We start from the raw sequence: 17,947 nt of genomic DNA on the forward strand, positions 1-17,947 counted from the left end.
GCAGCAGCAGCGCCTGCACAGGTGTGAGCTGCTTAAGAAGTACTGGGCATGCGCCCGCATGCACCCTTTCGAGTTTATCTAGAGGTCAGAGCCGGCTCTTGCTCCAATAACACCTTGGGCGGAAAGACATATGGCGCCCTCTCAGCAGCTAGTAAATAATACGAGACCGCAGGGTGCCCATTTTGTGGTCGCAAGTCAGTTACACATCAAAGCAGCGTGTTTGAAGCGCATTTAAAAAAAAAAGGTTTGGGAACTGTAATGCTGCGGGCAGTGGGGGAGGGGTGAGTGAGCTGCGGTGGCAAAAAAACAACAAATATTGTTCAGAGGAAGCCTGCTGCGGCCCGACCTCTGACCTCAGCTCGAGGGCCACTGCTCGGAGCACATAAGTGCAAATTAGAGCTAAACAGCAGAATACGTAGAAATGGACAAATAAACAGAACATCGGGGTAAGGCAGCGGAAATAAGGCAGACATGAAAGAAAATGGATCTGGATAATACAAAAAAAATCATAAAAGCACCAAAATTCCCATATATAAAAAAACAGAAAGTAGAAACGTGTAAGAAAAACTATGAATGAAAAGGCGCTGAAATGTACCGTAATCGGATGTGCGCTTTAGAAGCTCTAAAATCATATGTTTAATTGATGAAATGTTTGAAAGGACTAATTGCCTTTTTAGTACCCTAATATCAGTTTCACAAAAGCATTGTTTGCTTTGCTGCGTCACACCACAATTATGCCATGTACATGTATTTATATTAGATCCCCAATGCGCCAACCAAGCTTCTGTACGGTGCATCTTACAAGAGGCCTAATATAGAACAATAATATATCAATGGAGTGTCACCAGACTCGGTTATGCACCCAGGACTTTCCTTCCTGTGTTAGTGGCACAGTGTTAAATGGCAGCTGCCCGTTCTGCCATTTAGGTCCCCGCGGCAAAGCACTACAAAACACCGCCATTCTTCCCTGAGTGCCTTCAGAAATAGCATTTCCAGCATAATGCCCTGGCAGGAAGGGCGCAGGACAATGACATCTGCAGGCCTGGATCTCCCAGAAAGTGGCACAAACAGATTCTGTCTGCTGATTAGCTCTACCCTAATTGTCGAACCAATTGGTGTGCGGGGGAATGCGCCAGATGGCGGGATGGCAGGCCTCTTGCGCTTTCAGAGACTACCCCTCCACCCCCATGCTAGGCTGTGCCTCACCGTTTCCTACATGGTGGGAGTTTGCGTAGGAAGAGAACATCCGCAGCACAGCTGCAATTAGTTTATTATTGTTGTGTACAGAATTTATTTATACCTCACTCGCTATCCATGTATTTAAGTAGAAGTTTTATTTAGTTGTTCTTATTGAAATTCCAGTGGACGAGGTTCAGATAGTTTCTGCTGGACCCTTTTGGTGGTAACTGGCATTCGGGACGTCATAAGAATGGCCGAGGAGAAAAACAGATGATTCATTTGCAACCTGAAGCTAGTTAGGTGTTCTACGTTTCTTTTGTTTATGCTTTGCTTTCGGTTATTTTTATTTTAGTTCGCCTGTAGAATTTTTTTTTTTTACAACTGGTCATTCACACTCGGTGCCCAGTAATGAGTAATTTTTAGGTCTCGCCTAGCGACGCAGCGCATGCGCGTTGCGCGCCTTGACGAGATCTATTGTTGCCGCTTTCTGTGCCGAAGGGAGACAGGAGATGTGCACGCGTACGGACCGGAGATGTGCACTCCGTATGCGTGCACATCTCCTGTCCCACCAGGCTGGCGTTACACAGCGTGCGCATTGCGCGCTTTCATTTTCCCTCCCCCCCCGTCTGCTCCACAGAGCAACTTGTTATAACTTATAATGTAGGATCTAAAACGGAGCCAGGGTTAAGCAGCCTACAGTGTTGTGGCAGGTTTGAGGAAGTCGGGGTGTTTATTCGGCGCTGGCGAGTGGTGAACCTAATGGGGGTAGCCCCCAGTAGCTGGTGTTTTTTTGTTTAGTTTTTTTTTTTAGCAGTTTTATGTAGCACAAACTTGATTTGACGGTATCGGAGGGCGTTACATACAGCACCAGTTACATTACCCAATGACACGTTCACTTTTTGTGTGTTTTTAGGGGGGGCTAAAGAGAGGATGTGGCGTAATGGTCAGAGCTTCCAATTTTGAAGCTGGGCAAATCACTTTATCTGTGTCTACCAAAATAAATGCCTCCTTGTGTAATGTAACTGGTGCTCAAGTAACGCGCTCTAATACTTTTGGGTTGCGCTATCTAAAACTGCAAAAAAAGTGATTTCCCAAAATAACAGGATGTTGGATTGAAGGTCAAGACTCATACCTGGTTCCCCAGTTCCAAAATCGGCAGCTCTGGCCGAGTATGTATGTGTCACAGACAGATGATCTGCTAAACTCCTCCTCAAAGCATAGAGACCGTGCTGCCAGAACGATCTTAATAGAGATTACAAGCAACGCAGAGGAGCGCCCCCAAACTGGAAGTTGCACTGCCTCCAAAAGGTAAGTACGATACTCCCGTGAGCAGAAGGGAGTTATAACAATTATAAAGTTGTGACATTGTTGGCAGCACTTAGTGAGACACTAGGTTTCCGTGGTTTACGAGCATCGTGTAAAAAGTGTTCTGTCAAGTCAACGTATGCACACACGTGCTGCATTCAAATGTCTTTATAGATTGTGAACGTGTAAGCAGTAAGACGTGCACACAGAGCAGGTGCTTGCTCACTTTATCGAAATAATTGTAAATATGACCACTTTGGTCACGGGAATGCCCTTGCACCTACGACTTGGGCACATTAGCAAGCAGGTTCGCGTGCTGTATCGTAATGACTCCCACTCTCAATTTACATACGTTCACATGCTACTTACAATACATTTCTACAGTCTTTGTGAATACGTACATAGCAGTTAATGCCCTAGCAGTTTTTTTTTAGCATAAATGTAAAGAGGTCACATACAAATGCCAGTTCACGTTGTGCACTCCGTTTTATAAACGAAGGCATGTGCTCCATGTCAAAGATCTTGCATATAATACTCACATGCATGCACATAGATGGAAATGCTACGGCGGAATGCTCTTGCACTTTGTAAGCACATACACATGTAAATAGGTGCACATCCTGTATCAACCTGACTGTAAACGTCCTGTACTCTGCTTTATCAGACTGCCCTTGCACATTCCAGACAGATGCACTTAGAAGTGTCACATGGTACATACAAACACCCATGAAAGTGCATGCACCTGCTGCATCATCCCCACTCCTATCAAACGTGTATATTGTGTACATGGTCGTGGAGCTCCAGTTAATACTATGCGCTCCCCCACCCTAAGGAAAATACGGTGGCTTACAATTTTAATAACTGGTCCCGTCAAATGGTGGTGTGTACTGTTACCCATACTTTCTGCAGGCTGTGACTGGCCTTAGAGGGCCCTGCTGAAGGCAACACCATGCCTAGAGTCTAGCCTTACGTCAGAGGATGGTACACCAGACACCCACTCACCCCCACTGACTGCACAGCAAGCTCCTGTCAATAGTGGGATCGAGTACAGCTGTAAAACCTGGGGGTGGGGGCGTGCAGATTAAGTCCAGAACTGAAAGCATAACCAGCTCCGTACTATGATGGGCTCTGAAGCCTGCCTGGTGGGCATGGAGAAGCTCGTGTTTCTCCAGGAATGCTGAAATTGTCCTCAAGACGTGTTTATCCATGACCTTCGCCAAGAAGGGAAGCTGGGAGATAGGCCTGTAAGTTTTTTAATACGGTCCTGTCTGCCCCTGGTTTTTTCAAAAGAGGAGTAACTCTGGCCTCCTTCAGATTAGCGGGGACCAGGCCAGTCGGCAAGGAATTATTCAGGAGGGTGAGAATCTGGCTTTCCAAGGCAGGTAAAGCCATTCTGAAGATCCGTGGCGGGCATGGGTCGGCAGCGGAGCCTGACTTGGCACCATTGGCCAAGAGTGTGAGAGCCCTTGAGTCTAGTTAAGGAAAGCTGGTGAGAAGATTGCCGGTAGGGGCTAGGGGGGTGGACAATTCCGGGGAGCTTGTGGTGATACGCGTGTTTTCAATCTCTAAAAGAATATCTGTTACTTTCTGGAGAAAAAAAGCCTGAAGGACATTACAGTCAGTGGGTGCTACTGCAAGGTTAGTATCTGACTTTTTGCTGAGTTCTTTCAAGATCTTAAAAGTCTCCTTTTGTATATTAGGCGCGTTGGCGATTCGCTCTGCATAGTACTCAGCTTTTCTAGATATGATGGCCTTTTTGTATAGTGTAAGTTGAGATTTATAAGTAGTTAGCTTGGCGGGGTCATAAGCTTTCCGCCACCGTCTTTCGACTTGGCAAAGGCTTTGTTTCCTTTCCCTCAGTTGTTTGTTGAACCAGGGGGCCCCCTTGCCTTTATGTCTAATTCTTTCGTTACGTTCTGGAGCTACCTGATCAATAGCAGCTTGTTAGTGAGAGTTAGGCTTTCTAGATCAATGTTGCATACTTCAGAATTGGGTGAGGATAGCCTCTGTAGTGTATCGACTAAGTTCTCTGCCTGAATTTTATTCCAGCTCCGCACCTTCCTCCATTTCAGAGGAGATTGTGGAAGCGGGCTATCTATAGGCACCCAACACGAGATCAAAGAATGATCCGACCAGGCGCAGGGCCAAATATCCATAAGCCTATCCCGTGGGTCAGAGGACCAAACCAGGTCCAGCGTGTGCCCTTTGATGTGGGTTGAGTGATCGACCAATTAATAGAGCCCCATGGAGGACATTGCCATTTCAAGTTGTTTGGCATACGGCTCTCTAGGGTTTTTGTCCCATTGGTGGTTGAAGTCTCCAATCACCATGAGTCGTTGGTATCATGTACTAAGATCAGACACGGTCTCAGCGAGATAGTCATTAAACCCAGGAGTTGCCGCCGGAGGGCGGTAGACTACCAGGAGAAGGAGGCAAGAGGATTTAAAGGAGATTTTAATTCCTAGCATATCTGTGTTGTCTATGCTCCCTGCTATGATCTTGGTGGCCATGATCCTGGTGTTAAAAAGAATCCCCCCCTCTCCTGTTGTCTTGCCTGTTGTGCCAGAGGGTGTCAAAGTCACCAGGAAGGGCAGCGATGATGTCTGGGGTGGAGATGTCACTCAACCAGGTTTCCGTTAGTGCCATTATGTCAATATCCCGCTCCTGGAGAAGCGTGAGGATCTCCAGATGGTGTTTCTGTAGTGATCTTGTATTTAAAACAGCTATTTTTAGGCCCGGGGGTGTCCCGGGCTGGTGGTATTATGAGGTGCTGGCCTCAGACTAGTGTGGCTACCTGTCTCATGTTTTCACTTCTCAGTCTGGCTATGGCATTGTTATTAAGTCCACGATTACCTGTGGCCAGGCAATGTAACTCAAAAGCAGAGTATCTCCGCTTAGAACCAGGGGATATGGCCCCTAGCCCCGGCCGGGCTCAGACGTGCTTGCCTTAGGCACTCCCGTGGTGGTCCCGCTGCGCGATCGCTCCAGCATCGCAGTTAAGGCTACCCCCTTCCACCTAGCAACCAATCAGCTCTGCTGTGCAGCAGCTGTACTCCCTCTCAACCACTAGACCGCGTTAGAGAAACAGAAATGCTCTTATGATGGGTGTGCAGCGGGAAAGATCGTGGCCATAGGTAAGCCCAGGGGAATTCTCCCCACGCTGCCCCCAAATACAATTTGAATTTTAAAAACAAGGTGTGTATCTCATAGGCGCAGATGTCACAATTTAAAAAGACTACTATGGTCAGGTACGAATGTCAGCAGGTAATCACAATTTCCCCCCGGTGCAACCAATGCTTTTCAATTCCCCGCTCAAAACAAAAGTTACAATACAGAAGCCGGTTAATATCTCTACCCTCAGGACAGCGCGACCTCCGTGGTGTGTGACCAGTTTCGGGGTTTTGCCCCTCTTCAGCCAGGATAGCTTAGGAGGAACACTGCCTGCACACTCCTTTGACTTCGTTCAAGGTGTGCGTTCTGCATGTGCACCACTTTTCCCTTCACAACATAGAAGAGGTTACTAATGGAAAAGGCTGCAAAGGCAAAAATAATACGGACCCTTTGGGTTCATTGGATACTAGAGCCACATATTCTAGTACTTATGCTACCAGACAGGGAACAGACACACAAGTTAAGTCTCCACCTTCTTTTCCATCTACTGTTCCTACAGACGGCTACAGCCAGAATAGTCTGCTGGTCTTTTTTCCCTAGGAGAGGGGGAGCTAGCACGATGCACCTGACATAGGTTTGCCGGCCACTAAGACACACTTATAATTCATCCACTGGGCCTCCACCCTTCCACAAGAGTATTTTGCTGAAGGTGGGCCACTGCCATAAATACATCCCCATGGCTGACCCACCCTAACAGCAGTCTACCCTGTTCTCTCTCCAGGCTCTAAAACCTGGATATGGGAGCTGCACCTGCCCTAATCTTCCAGCGATCAGGGTGACATTTGAATTTTGAATTCATTGTATTCTAGAATGCGCTGAATATAACATTGACAAAATGGAAATGATTGCCACTTTACCGGCTGTATCAGGATGTTGTCTTGTCGTGAGTGGTATAGATGGAGATGGAGAAGTAGTCACGGATTCTGATGCAGAAGTTGGTGTGTTGATAATCGTCTTAAAGAGATTTGTAAACAATGGTGTTACTGAGAGTTTGATTGCAGAATGGTTTCCTGGGGTGCTAGCGTTGTGTCGGCTTTTAGGGGTCGAGGTGGGGCATATGCTCTCCACTGCTCCAATCAAACGGCAACTTAAACCAACAAGTGCTCCACCCACTTCACAGATGCCATCGGCAGCTTTCTCGATCACTTGACAGGTGCCATCTGCAAGTTTATTGATAACTCTGCACACTCCATCTTTGATAGCCCCCTTTACTTTGCAAAAGGGACCAAGAGCTGTACTTGCTGTTTTTGGACTAGTTGTTGTTGTTTTTGTTGTTGCTGTTCTCCGGCTCTTCAGAATACGTTTGGTTTCTGTTAAGACAAAAATGTGATGGTTTTTAGCACATCCCGGAAGTGTCAGTAGCCCTGCCTGACATAGATTTAATCTCATCATTCTGTACATACAAAAACCCTTTGACAAAATAAGGATCCATAGTTTAATATTTTGTAATATAAACCTCTGATTAATGAGTAGATGGATCTCTGTTTAAAGCAGCGGTGAGCCCCTACTGATAGCTATAGATTTACGTACAGTAACAGTCACTCTTGCAGATGCAACAGTGCTGTACATAAAGCTCCAGAGTACTTTCTATAGAGAACAAGAAGTGATCCCACACTGATGTGTCAACGCTTGAGATAAAGACACAGCTATTACTATATCTTGTAACAGCTCTTTATAAGGATAGGCAGCGATTTCACTATAGAGCTGCATGATAGGGCTTTGATGGTGGAATCACTTCCCGTAACACGTTATGATGCTCTGGTCCATTACTAATTGCACAGAGTCATATACAGAGTAGAAATTAGTTATTACTTATGTTTTGGAATTCTGTATAGAGCAACTGTAAAACTATGTGTGTGGACAGCACTCTACACAGATCAAGAGTGATCCCGGACCGTTTGGACTGAGCTCTTTAGAGATCAGCAGTAATCCGTTATTGATCAGACAGAGGTCGTTGCAGATCAGCAGTGATCAGTTACTGATTGGACAGCACTCTGTACAGAGCAGCAGTGGCACCTTATTTATCCGACAGAGTTCTGTACAGAGCAGCAAGTGACACCTTACTGATCCGACAGAGTTCTGTACAGAGCAGCAATGACACCTTACTGATCCGACAGAGTTCTATATTTAGGAGCAGTGACCCATTACTGAATCGACAGAGTTCTATACTGAGCAGCAGTGACCCCTAACTGATCCGATAGAGTTCTGTACAGAGCAGCAATGACACCTTACTGATCTGACAGAGTTCTGAACTGAGCAGAAGTGACCACTTACTGATCTGACAGAGTTCTATACTGAGCAGCAGTGACCCATTACTGATCCCACAGAGTTCTATGCTGAGCAGCAGTGACCCCTTACTGATCCGACAGAGTTCTATACTGAGCGTCAGTGACCTCTTATGGATCTGAAAGAGTTCTATACTGAGGAGCAGTGATCCCTTACTGATCCGACAGAGGTGTTCACAGATCAGCAGTGACCCCTTACTGATCTGACTGAGTTCTATACTGAGCAGCAGTGACCCATTAGTGATTTGGACCGGGCTCTATACAGAACAACAGTGACCATTCGTGTTCAATCAGAGCAATATTCCAAGCAGGAGTTATCCCTTACTGGTCTGAAAGAGGGCTCTACTTAGTGGCAGAGATCCAAAACGTATTTTACGGAGCTCTGTATAGCGCACATTGATCCCTCTCTCATGTTTTAAATCTCTGTAAGGAGCAGCTGTGATCCATGACAGATGTGACAGAGCTTACTGATCTCTTTTTAGGTCTCGCCTAGCTATTGCGTTTACGCAATCGCGATGCGAGACTCTAGTAAGAGGGGCATTTCAAAGTGCTCCCAAAAGTGGATTGCATGGCGAACACACGCACAATCACGTGCATCGTGCCGCCATGCAATCCGTTTGGGGAAGCGCTTCAGCCCAAGTGGATTGCATGGCGAGCACGCGCACAATCACGTGCATCGTGCCGCCATGCAATCCGTTTGTTTTTTTCCCAAGGGTTAGTTAGGCACGTGTGATTCTGCCAAAGCTCCCACCGGATCGAATACGGGTTGCGGAAGTGACATCACACACTGCTTGACACCTGATGACAACATCAGCTTGACCTCTTGACACGTCCTTAGTGTCTCAACAGCCTTTTATTTGCTGCTGGTGGTCTATAGGAAAGGGAACCGGTGAGGACTACAGAAAGTTCAAAGGTCTTTCAGCCACATGTACTTTCTCTTCCTGCCTTCACGAGCCCTGTTTTTATGGGTACCAAGGGCCGCTCCAAGAGTACTAAAGGGTAAGCCGATGGTTAGCTGCAGGTTCGCCCGGCAACTCCTAATGGACACTCCCTGTTCCCCGGGATGTACACAATTATTAATTACCTCCGTTTGGACATGTGCCCCGATTCTCCAAATAATATACACGTTGTTGTATTTATTTTAACCTCCTGCTCACAGTGCTTTGCGCCATCAGCGATGTGTATATGTGTGAGCGTCCGGGCTGTCTAGAGTGTGTCTCCCTGACTTACATTGACTTGGCTTTCAGCCCGTGGCGCTGCTGCACGCTCCCAGGCCGCAGCACGGACAGGGAGGTGACCCCCTCAGTGCTAGACTCACTTGGTCGGGAGGCCGCTGAAGTCTGTAGACAAGGGCCTCGTTTCCGGCCTGCACGCAGCCGCGCTGCCATCACACCTATGTTTACCCGTCATGATTCATATCTCACACCTGTGCGGGTCACGTCACATCAGCGCCGATGTTTCCAAGATAGGAGTGGATAGCTGGAGGAGAAACGGTGGTGGGGTGGAGGAGTGGACTAGGTACGGGAAAGGGAACTTGGCCGGGGGAGTCAGGACAGGAAATGCACCTACCAAGGGAAAAGAATGTAGAACATTTCGTATGATGTGGTGTCTGAAAGTGCTGCAATCCAATGCCCTAGTAAGCTTCGTGGTTGGTGCATCGACCTTCACGGAGTTTGCGAACATCTTTACACTCTTCAATGTGTTGTTTAAGTGAATACGCACTAAGGCGTCAAATGTGTTGACTCCAGACGCTTAGAAAGAATGAAGGGTGTTGTATGATAGCAATTTGCAATTTGCTGAGGTTCCAGTATGCATCAGCTGTTTTTTAGATTGCATTGCACCCTTCGTAGTCTACTGTTTGCTGACCTACCTAGTGCTAAATAGTTATAGGTTCTGAATACCATAGCACAGAGTCAGATCATTTCCTCACTCCACATTGGTAGTCTGAGTTCTCCTGTCTTGCAGAGAGGTGGAGGAAACTGCTTTATAACATAACGTGTATGTGTAAAGTGCATGTTCCCCCGTGGGCATCTTAGTGCTGAATAACAGATGCTTATTGTTACCCAACTCAATGGTACTCATTCTATCGATCTCAGAATGATGAAAGGCTGAGTGAAACCGCCGGAATTTGAACCTGCGACCATGAGGTCAAACACAGGCCCCTAGAGTGAACGCATTAGACCACCGAGCCACCAGACCCGGTGTGCAGTAGTTACTTTGTATTCACGATTGTCTTCGTTAGATGTGGAGGGCAGAGATTCTTCAGGAGTGTGGTGTAAGACCTGGGGTCTCCAGGCCCTAAGGGGGTAACGTGACACGAGCAGCTGGGCACCCAAAGGCTTGTGTGTAAAGCGACCATACAACACGCGCATCCACTGAAGCAAGGAACGCACACAATAAGGGACGCCACACTGTAGAATTTTATGCAAATCACTCAAGGTTATCCAAGCAGTTCGAGGTAAATGCAGTTCATGAGATATAAATGCAATTCAGGAGATATAAATGCAATTCATGAGATATAACTGCAATACATGAGATATAAATGCAATTCATGAGATATAACTGCAATTCATGAGATATAAATGCAATTCATGAGATGACAATGGCACGCTTCACTTATGTTAGCATTTGATTGGCCAGCACAATATTCACTAGCATGATATTCACCAGTATGATATTCACCAGTGTGAGAAGTTGGCCTGGCATATGCTGTTCCTAGTTATAGGGACACCTTGCACCAGTCCAATTCGACTCCTATTGATGATAGGTTTAAGACAACCTTTAAAGAAAGCTATCCTAGTGGTAGCTGTGGAGAGCAGCCTTCAGGCTAAGTCTTGAAGGAGTGTTAAGCTTATTGTTTTACCATAATAACCTCTTGAATAACCAAATGAAAGAGTAGCCCACACAGGTATATATATAAAATATATGTATTTATTCTAGACAGAATCCCACAGTCACTTTATGTGGCTAGTGGCAAAGTTACAATTCAAACAAGCATTTATAAACACAATAAATAGCACAGAAATCAATGGGCCCCAGGGGGGGACCAAACCATATACTAAAATAGTGGTATAAGAACCACGACAATTCTACAGGCAATGCCTAGGGCATTCAGGATCGCTTGCCCCTTCAGAATCCACCCACAGTTAAGAGGAAGGGGACCCACGGGAGACGCGTGCAGTGCAAAGAGCTGCTATCGGGATCGCAATGTTAGCCTATGGAGAATGTCGCGGTTGAATATTTAAAGTTTAAGGACACTTCTAGCAACAGTACAAAGTTAAGGCTTGAGACTTAAGGCTTTGGAGAGCCCACCACCACTGGAGTACCGAAGTACCACTGTTACCTGCCCCAGGGAAGCCGGGTGCATAGGTCGATTCTGGTGTCGGGTCGCGGGCTGATTTTCTATGGAAAAGTAGTCCAAACTGCTGCTAGCTGAAAGCGTCGTTGAAGTCGTGAAGATTAAAGTTGAAGAGAAGATAAAGATGAACCTGAAAGCAGAGGTGACAGAGTCTGGGTCACAGCAAAGTGACCAGGGAGCTCACAGGAAGGAGCTCGTGGATGTCGGGTGCTTCAGGTGTCGAAGGTACAGCTGGGCTCTGCAGTCACGGGCTCCGGGAGGCTTCAAGGAAGGCCAGCTTCTGGAGGGCAACTGTCTCACGTAGGCTGAGGGTCGCTGCGGTGTTAGTGTCCCGATTGGATCCACTAAGCATTGGCAACCGCAACCCACGCAAGATGAACAAAGCAGCTGCTGGTGCAGACCCACGAGGTCTGAGGGTGCTCACCTTTGCAGGGAGCGCAGAGCAGGCCTGGAGCAACCAGGGGAACTCTTGGAAAGATAGGTTTTCCTCCGTCAGGGCCCACAAGTCGAGAGACAAGGGACCGCGGAGGGCAGCAAAATGGAGTGCGTAAAAGGGCTCCCACGGGCCACCGGAGCGGACTAGGGAGCTGAGCTTTGGCACGGATGCTGCTTGAAGGTTGGCTCAGAAATGGGCCAAAGCACTACTTCCCCACTGGTCGGGGTCGGGTGCTATGCAAGAGGTGGCTGGGGTCTCAGGGTATGCAGGGATCTCGGCACCCACGTGGTCCACGGTGCTCAGGCTTGCTGGCAACGCTCACAGGACGCTGGGATGCACTGGAGACCCACCTCAAGGTTGATGGAAGGCGTCGAAGTTCGTGAGAGCAGCGAAGTTCCAACCGGGTATCTTGCAGTCTTTTAGGTGCCTGCCAAGCAGGGGGATAACTCCTTTATCCCAAGGGAGATTTCTTCAGTCAGCTGGGCAGCAGCTCGTCGAAGGTCAGTTCTGTGAAGTTCTGGACGAATCTAATGCTCTAGGGCAAAGTTATTCCCATATATCCCCAAGATTAGGGGATGGTCCAAAATAGAGCCTACCAATCAGAGTAGAGGCGGGAAAGCGTGGCTACACCCACTCCCCTTTGTGTGTTTCCCGCCTGGGCGAGGGGCAGGATGCCCCTGAACCGGTTCCAGGCGGTGTATGCAGAATTGGGGCTCTGCAGCTGCCTACGTCCAACTCTGAAAGGACATTTGGTGCACCCACCCTGTTCCAATCCACATTATCCTGTCTGGGGAGGTGCTGGCACAGGAGCCCTATTGTCCAGATGGCGAGGCTGGGGTTTTCCCCAGCAACAGCCAGCCAGAGTCGTGTAGGTGGCGGACAGTAGCCATTTTGTGGTACATGTGCACTTTTAAATTGGTGTCTAAATTCTACCGCTTTTCCCAAATCACCCTCCTAGCAAGGGGGAATCGTGCCTCCATGCCCATGGCTGGACTGGGGGTATGATTCCTTCATGTTTGACACCAAACACGATATGGTTCTGTGTAGCCATTCTCAAGTTATCGCGATGACGCGATTCACTTATAATGCGGTTAAGAGTATATGGTATGGCTACACTACAAACAACCCAGTAACGGTTTTACGAAGGTTGCAGAGAGGTCCTACTCACGTAGGGGTCCCCCCTCACACATACCTCAGCACCCAGCCCTGTAGGATTACCAGGGCCTGCCATAGGGGTGGCCTATGAGAGTATATGTGTTGTAATGGTATGGGACATAGGGTACCTACATCCCTGTAAGGGGTGCTAGCACCACCTTACCCAGACTACAGTAGTGGTCTGGTGGTGTCAGTTTGGGTGGCTGTCCCAGGGTGGCACAATAAGTGCTGCAGCCCTGGTAGGCCTACTGGGGGACCCATGCCCTGGGTACCTAGGGTACCATCTACAAGGGACTGGTAGGGCATGCCCAGCATCCAATTAGGTTTGTACCTAGAGTACTTTACATCAGTTTTAGGGAGAAAGCAGATAGGCTGGGGTCCTGGATAGCAGGATCCCAGCCAGACTAGTCAAAAACCACTTAAATACCAGGCAAAAAGTTGGGGGCAACCATTAGTCAGATTCCACTCTCCTACATAACCCCCCACCCCCCCAAACGAAAGGAGATAAGGCTAACCTTGTCCAGATAAGCCTTTATTTCCTGAGTGGCCATATAAGGAAGAACCTGTACTAACATGGTTGATCCCTGTGTCATGGTCCACTTGGGAAATCCTACCCCAAGGGGTTCTAGAGTTTCTCCAAAGTCTAGGAAAATTACCTGTATTGGTTTTTGGGTCAGAGGTGGGCTGGTGGGGTGTCTGAGTCTGGAAGTGAGACCCTACTTGGGTTGGTCTCAACCTCCTCAGATCACTGGCCACTATGGAAGCCTTTCTGCCCAGGACTGTGTCATATCTGGCCCTAAGGGTCAACCTCTGGCTGCCTACAGCTGGGGGTTGGATCCCTTTGGCTGGAATAGTGGAGGGCACTGGAAGGTTTGGGGCAACTATGCCCCAGGTTTCCCTGTGCTCAACATCATCCATTTGAGGGGTGCCTATACCTAAGGGTAAGGGGGATCCCTCAGTTTGTAGAGGAATATTCACCTGGCTGAAACTACTCGGCTGGGTGTCCCTAATCTGTTGATGAGGGGGTTCCTCTGGGCAGGGGCCCAATAAGGGTCCACTGACCTCCCTGACCTCTGCAGCCCTGGGCTGACTGAGGCAGGGTAGAGAGGGGCAGGATACCTGCTCCAGACTGGGTACCACCTTGGAAGGGTCCCCTGCCATCAGAGAGGTGGGCAGGCCAGGCCTGTCCACTTCTGGGGCAGTTACTTCACAAGGGGCAGGATCAGTTCCCTGAGAAACTGGACCTTTACCTGTAGTCTGGTGGGGGGAAGACTGCTCCTCCTCCCCTATGCTCTCTGTTTGGGTAGAGTGATCCATAGTTTCAGGCTTCACTCTTTCTATTTTCTCCTGGGGTGGAGGTGAGGCCCTCAGGGTCTCATCCACTCTCTCAGGGATTCCTACCATTTTCAAATGGGCCTTGTGGTCAACCTCAGCCCAGGCTGAGATTTCCAGATCATTCCCCAGTAGACAATCTACAGGCAAGTTTGGGGACACTGCCACTCTCTTGGGGCCAGTGACCCCTCCCCAGCTGAGATTTATCACTGCCATGGGATGATCTGTCCTGATTCCATCTATGTTGGTCACCTGGTAGCTAAATCCAGGTAAAAGCTGTTCTATGGGCACTAGCCTCTTGGTCACCATGGTGACACTGGCCCCTGTGTCCTTATAGGCCACAGCCTTCTGACCATTGATTATTGGTTCTTGTCTGTACCTGCCCAAAATACTGGGGCTCATGGTAAAGTTGGCAAACCCCATGCCACCATCACAGACCATAGTTGCTTGAGTAGGGGACCTGGATAGGCCAGAGTCCCCCTGAGTTCCCCAAGAAATCCCAACTAAATTTTTGGGTGCACTCCCACCGCCTGGGGGATTACTACTAGTAGTAACAGGAGGTGTTGGAGCTGGTTTTGGAGGAACATTTTCTTTATTGCCATTCTTAGGACAGCTGGAGTCAGTTTTCCAGTGGCCAGGTTGCTTACACACATGGCAATATGGTTTCTTGTTATTAGAGGAAGTATTTTGGGACCCCCCCCAGCACTGGGTTTTTGGGGCCCTTCAGAGGACTTTTCTTGTTTATCATCCCCACCTTTCTCTTTGGGCTTAGTGGAATCCTTCTTCTGGTCACCAACTTGGTTCTTAGGCCTAATCCTGGTTCTGACCCATTTGTCTGCCTTCTTTCCAAATTCTTGGGGAGAGGTCAGATCAGAGTCCACCAGGTGCTGGTGTAAAAGTTGGTTTTGACAATTATTAAGAATCTGCTCCCTCATAATGAGATTATACAATCCTTGATAATCATTAACTTTACTGCCATTTAACCAACCTTCCAGTGCCTTGGTCGCACAATCCACAAAGTCTACCCAATCTTGATTCTGTGCTTTCTGGGTGTCTCTGAACTTAAGTCTGTATTGATCAGTGGTTAAGCCAAACCCATCTATTAAAGCAGCTTTCAAGATATAATAATCATCAGCATCCTCTTCTCTTACAGAGAGGAGCTTGTCTCTACCTTTATCTGAAAAGGAGAGCCACAGGATTGCTGCCCACTGCTCTACTGGGACCCTCTGTACTCTACAGGCCCTTTCAAGAGCAGATATCCATTTGTGGATATCATCCCCATTCTGATAGGGGGGCACAATCTTGTGGAGGTTCATATTGTCAGGGACTTTCTCTCTAACTCTAGGGGTTTCATCACTGCCACCACGGGTCTCTAGACCCCACTTCTTTGAAGCTTTCTGAAGCTCCAGGGCTTCCCTGTCTAATGCTAACTGTTCTCTTTTAAGCTGAAGCTTAGCCTACTCAAATTTGATCAGTCTGCATTTCCTCTCATGGAAGGATTCTCTTCTCTGAGAAGAGGCAGAGGACCCTTTGGATCTCTGAGAATGGTTGGATCCCACTGAGGGGGATCTGTTCCTTCTTGGACCCACCACTCTCCCACTAGGGATGGAGGGAGTGCCTCTTGGGCCTTCACCTCCATGTTGTGAGTGGTTTGTTTCTTCCAGGTCAGGACTTTCATCCTCTTCCTGGTCCTCATCAGAGTCCACTCTGGGAGTGTCCTCTTCTGATGGATGCCCACCCACTCTGTCTGTTCCTCTGGACCCTATGGACTTCATAAAGTCTGCTATGAGCAGGATTTCCCTGAGACGTTGGGTGTTGGCACCTTTGTTTGTCTTCAGTTTTCTAAGGGTGCACATCTCCCTGAGCTCAGCAAAGGAGAGATGATCATACTTATCAACTGGGACCCTGTGGGGTCCTTCCATAGCCTTAGTGGCACCTGCACCTGAAGACATGTTTAGTGTAGTGATGTATCTACCTACACTAAGTGTGGCCTACTGAACCCTCTCTTGAGTTGTAGTCAAGGTGTGCTAAACCCTCTACACACAACTCTAAGTTCAGTAGAACTTATTGTATTCTAGCTTGAATTTATATGTACCTTTGGTACCAAGTGGCTTTCACTTTAGAAATTCAATTTGTTATCTGGTAAAACAATGGCAAGCTTGAATCCAACCGCTGCACACCAATGTGAGAAGTTGGCCTGGCATATGCTGTTCCTAGTTATAGGGACACCTTGCACCAGTCCAATTCGACTCCTATTGATGATAGGTTTAAGACAACCTTTAAAGAAAGCTATCCTAGTGGCAGCTGTGGAGAGCAGCCTTCAGGCTAAGTCTTGAAGGAGTGTTAAGCTTATTGTTTTACCATAATAACCTCGTGAATAACCAAATGAAAGAGTAGCCCACACATATCTCACACCTGTGCGGGTCACGTCACATCAGCGCCGATGTTTCCAGGATAGGAGTGGATAGCCGGAGGAGAAACGGTGGTGGGGTGGAGGAGTGGACTAGGTACGGGAAAGGGAACTTGGCCGGGGGAGTCAGGACAGGAAATGCACCTACCAAGGGAAAAGAATGTAGAACATTTCGTATGATGTGGTGTCTGAAAGTGCTGCAATCCAATGCCCTAGTAAGCTTCGTGGTTGGTGCATCGACCTTCACGGAGTTTGCGAACATCTTTACACTCTTCAATGTGTTGTTTAAGTGAATACGCACTAAGGCGTCAAATGTGTTGACTCCAGACGCTTAGAAAGAATGAAGGGTGTTGTATGATAGCAATTTGCAATTTGCTGAGGTTCCAGTATGCATCAGCTGTTTTTTAGATTGCATTGCACCCTTCATAGTCTACTGTTTGCTGACCTACCTAGTGCTAAATAGTTATAGGTTCTGAATACCATAGCACAGAGTCAGATCATTTCCTCACTCCACATTGGTAGTCTGAGTTCTCCTGTCTTGCTGAGAGGTGGAGGAAACTGCTTTATAACATAACGTGTATGTGTAAAGTGCATGTTCACCCGTGGGCATCTTAGTGCTGAATAACAGATGCTTATTGTTACCCAACTCAATGGTACTCATTCTATCGATCTCAGAATAATGAAAGGCTGAGTGAACCCGCCGGAATTTGAACCTGCGACCATGAGGTCAAACACAGGCCCCTAGAGTGACGCATTAGACCACCGAGCCACCAGACCCGGTGTGCAGTAGTTACTTTGTATTCACGATTGTCTTCGTTAGATGTGGAGGGCAGAGATTCTTCAGGAGTGTGGTGTAAGACCTGGGGTCTCCAGGCCCTAAGGGGGTAACGTGACACGAGCGGCTGGGCACCCAAAGGCTTGTGTGTAAAGCGACCATACAACACGCGCATCCACTGAAGCAAGGAACGCACACAATAAGGGACGCCACACTGTAGAATTTTATGCAAATCACTCAAGTTTATCCAAGCAGTTCGAGGTAAATGCAGTTCATGAGATATAAATGCAATTCAGGAGATATAAATGCAATTCATGAGATATAACTGCAATTCATGAGATATAAATGCAATTCATGAGATATAACTGCAATTCATGAGATATAAATGCAATTCATGAGATGACAATGGCAAGCTTCACTTATGTTAGCATTTGATTGGCCAGCACAATATTCACTAGCATGATATTCACCAGTATGATATTCACCAGTGTGAGAAGTTGGCCTGGCATATGCTGTTCCTAGTTATAGGGACACCTTGCAC

The sequence above is a fragment of the Triturus cristatus genome, chromosome 5_1, assembly GCF_964204655.1.
Source record: "Triturus cristatus chromosome 5_1, aTriCri1.1, whole genome shotgun sequence".
Taxonomy (NCBI): domain Eukaryota; kingdom Metazoa; phylum Chordata; class Amphibia; order Caudata; family Salamandridae; genus Triturus; species Triturus cristatus.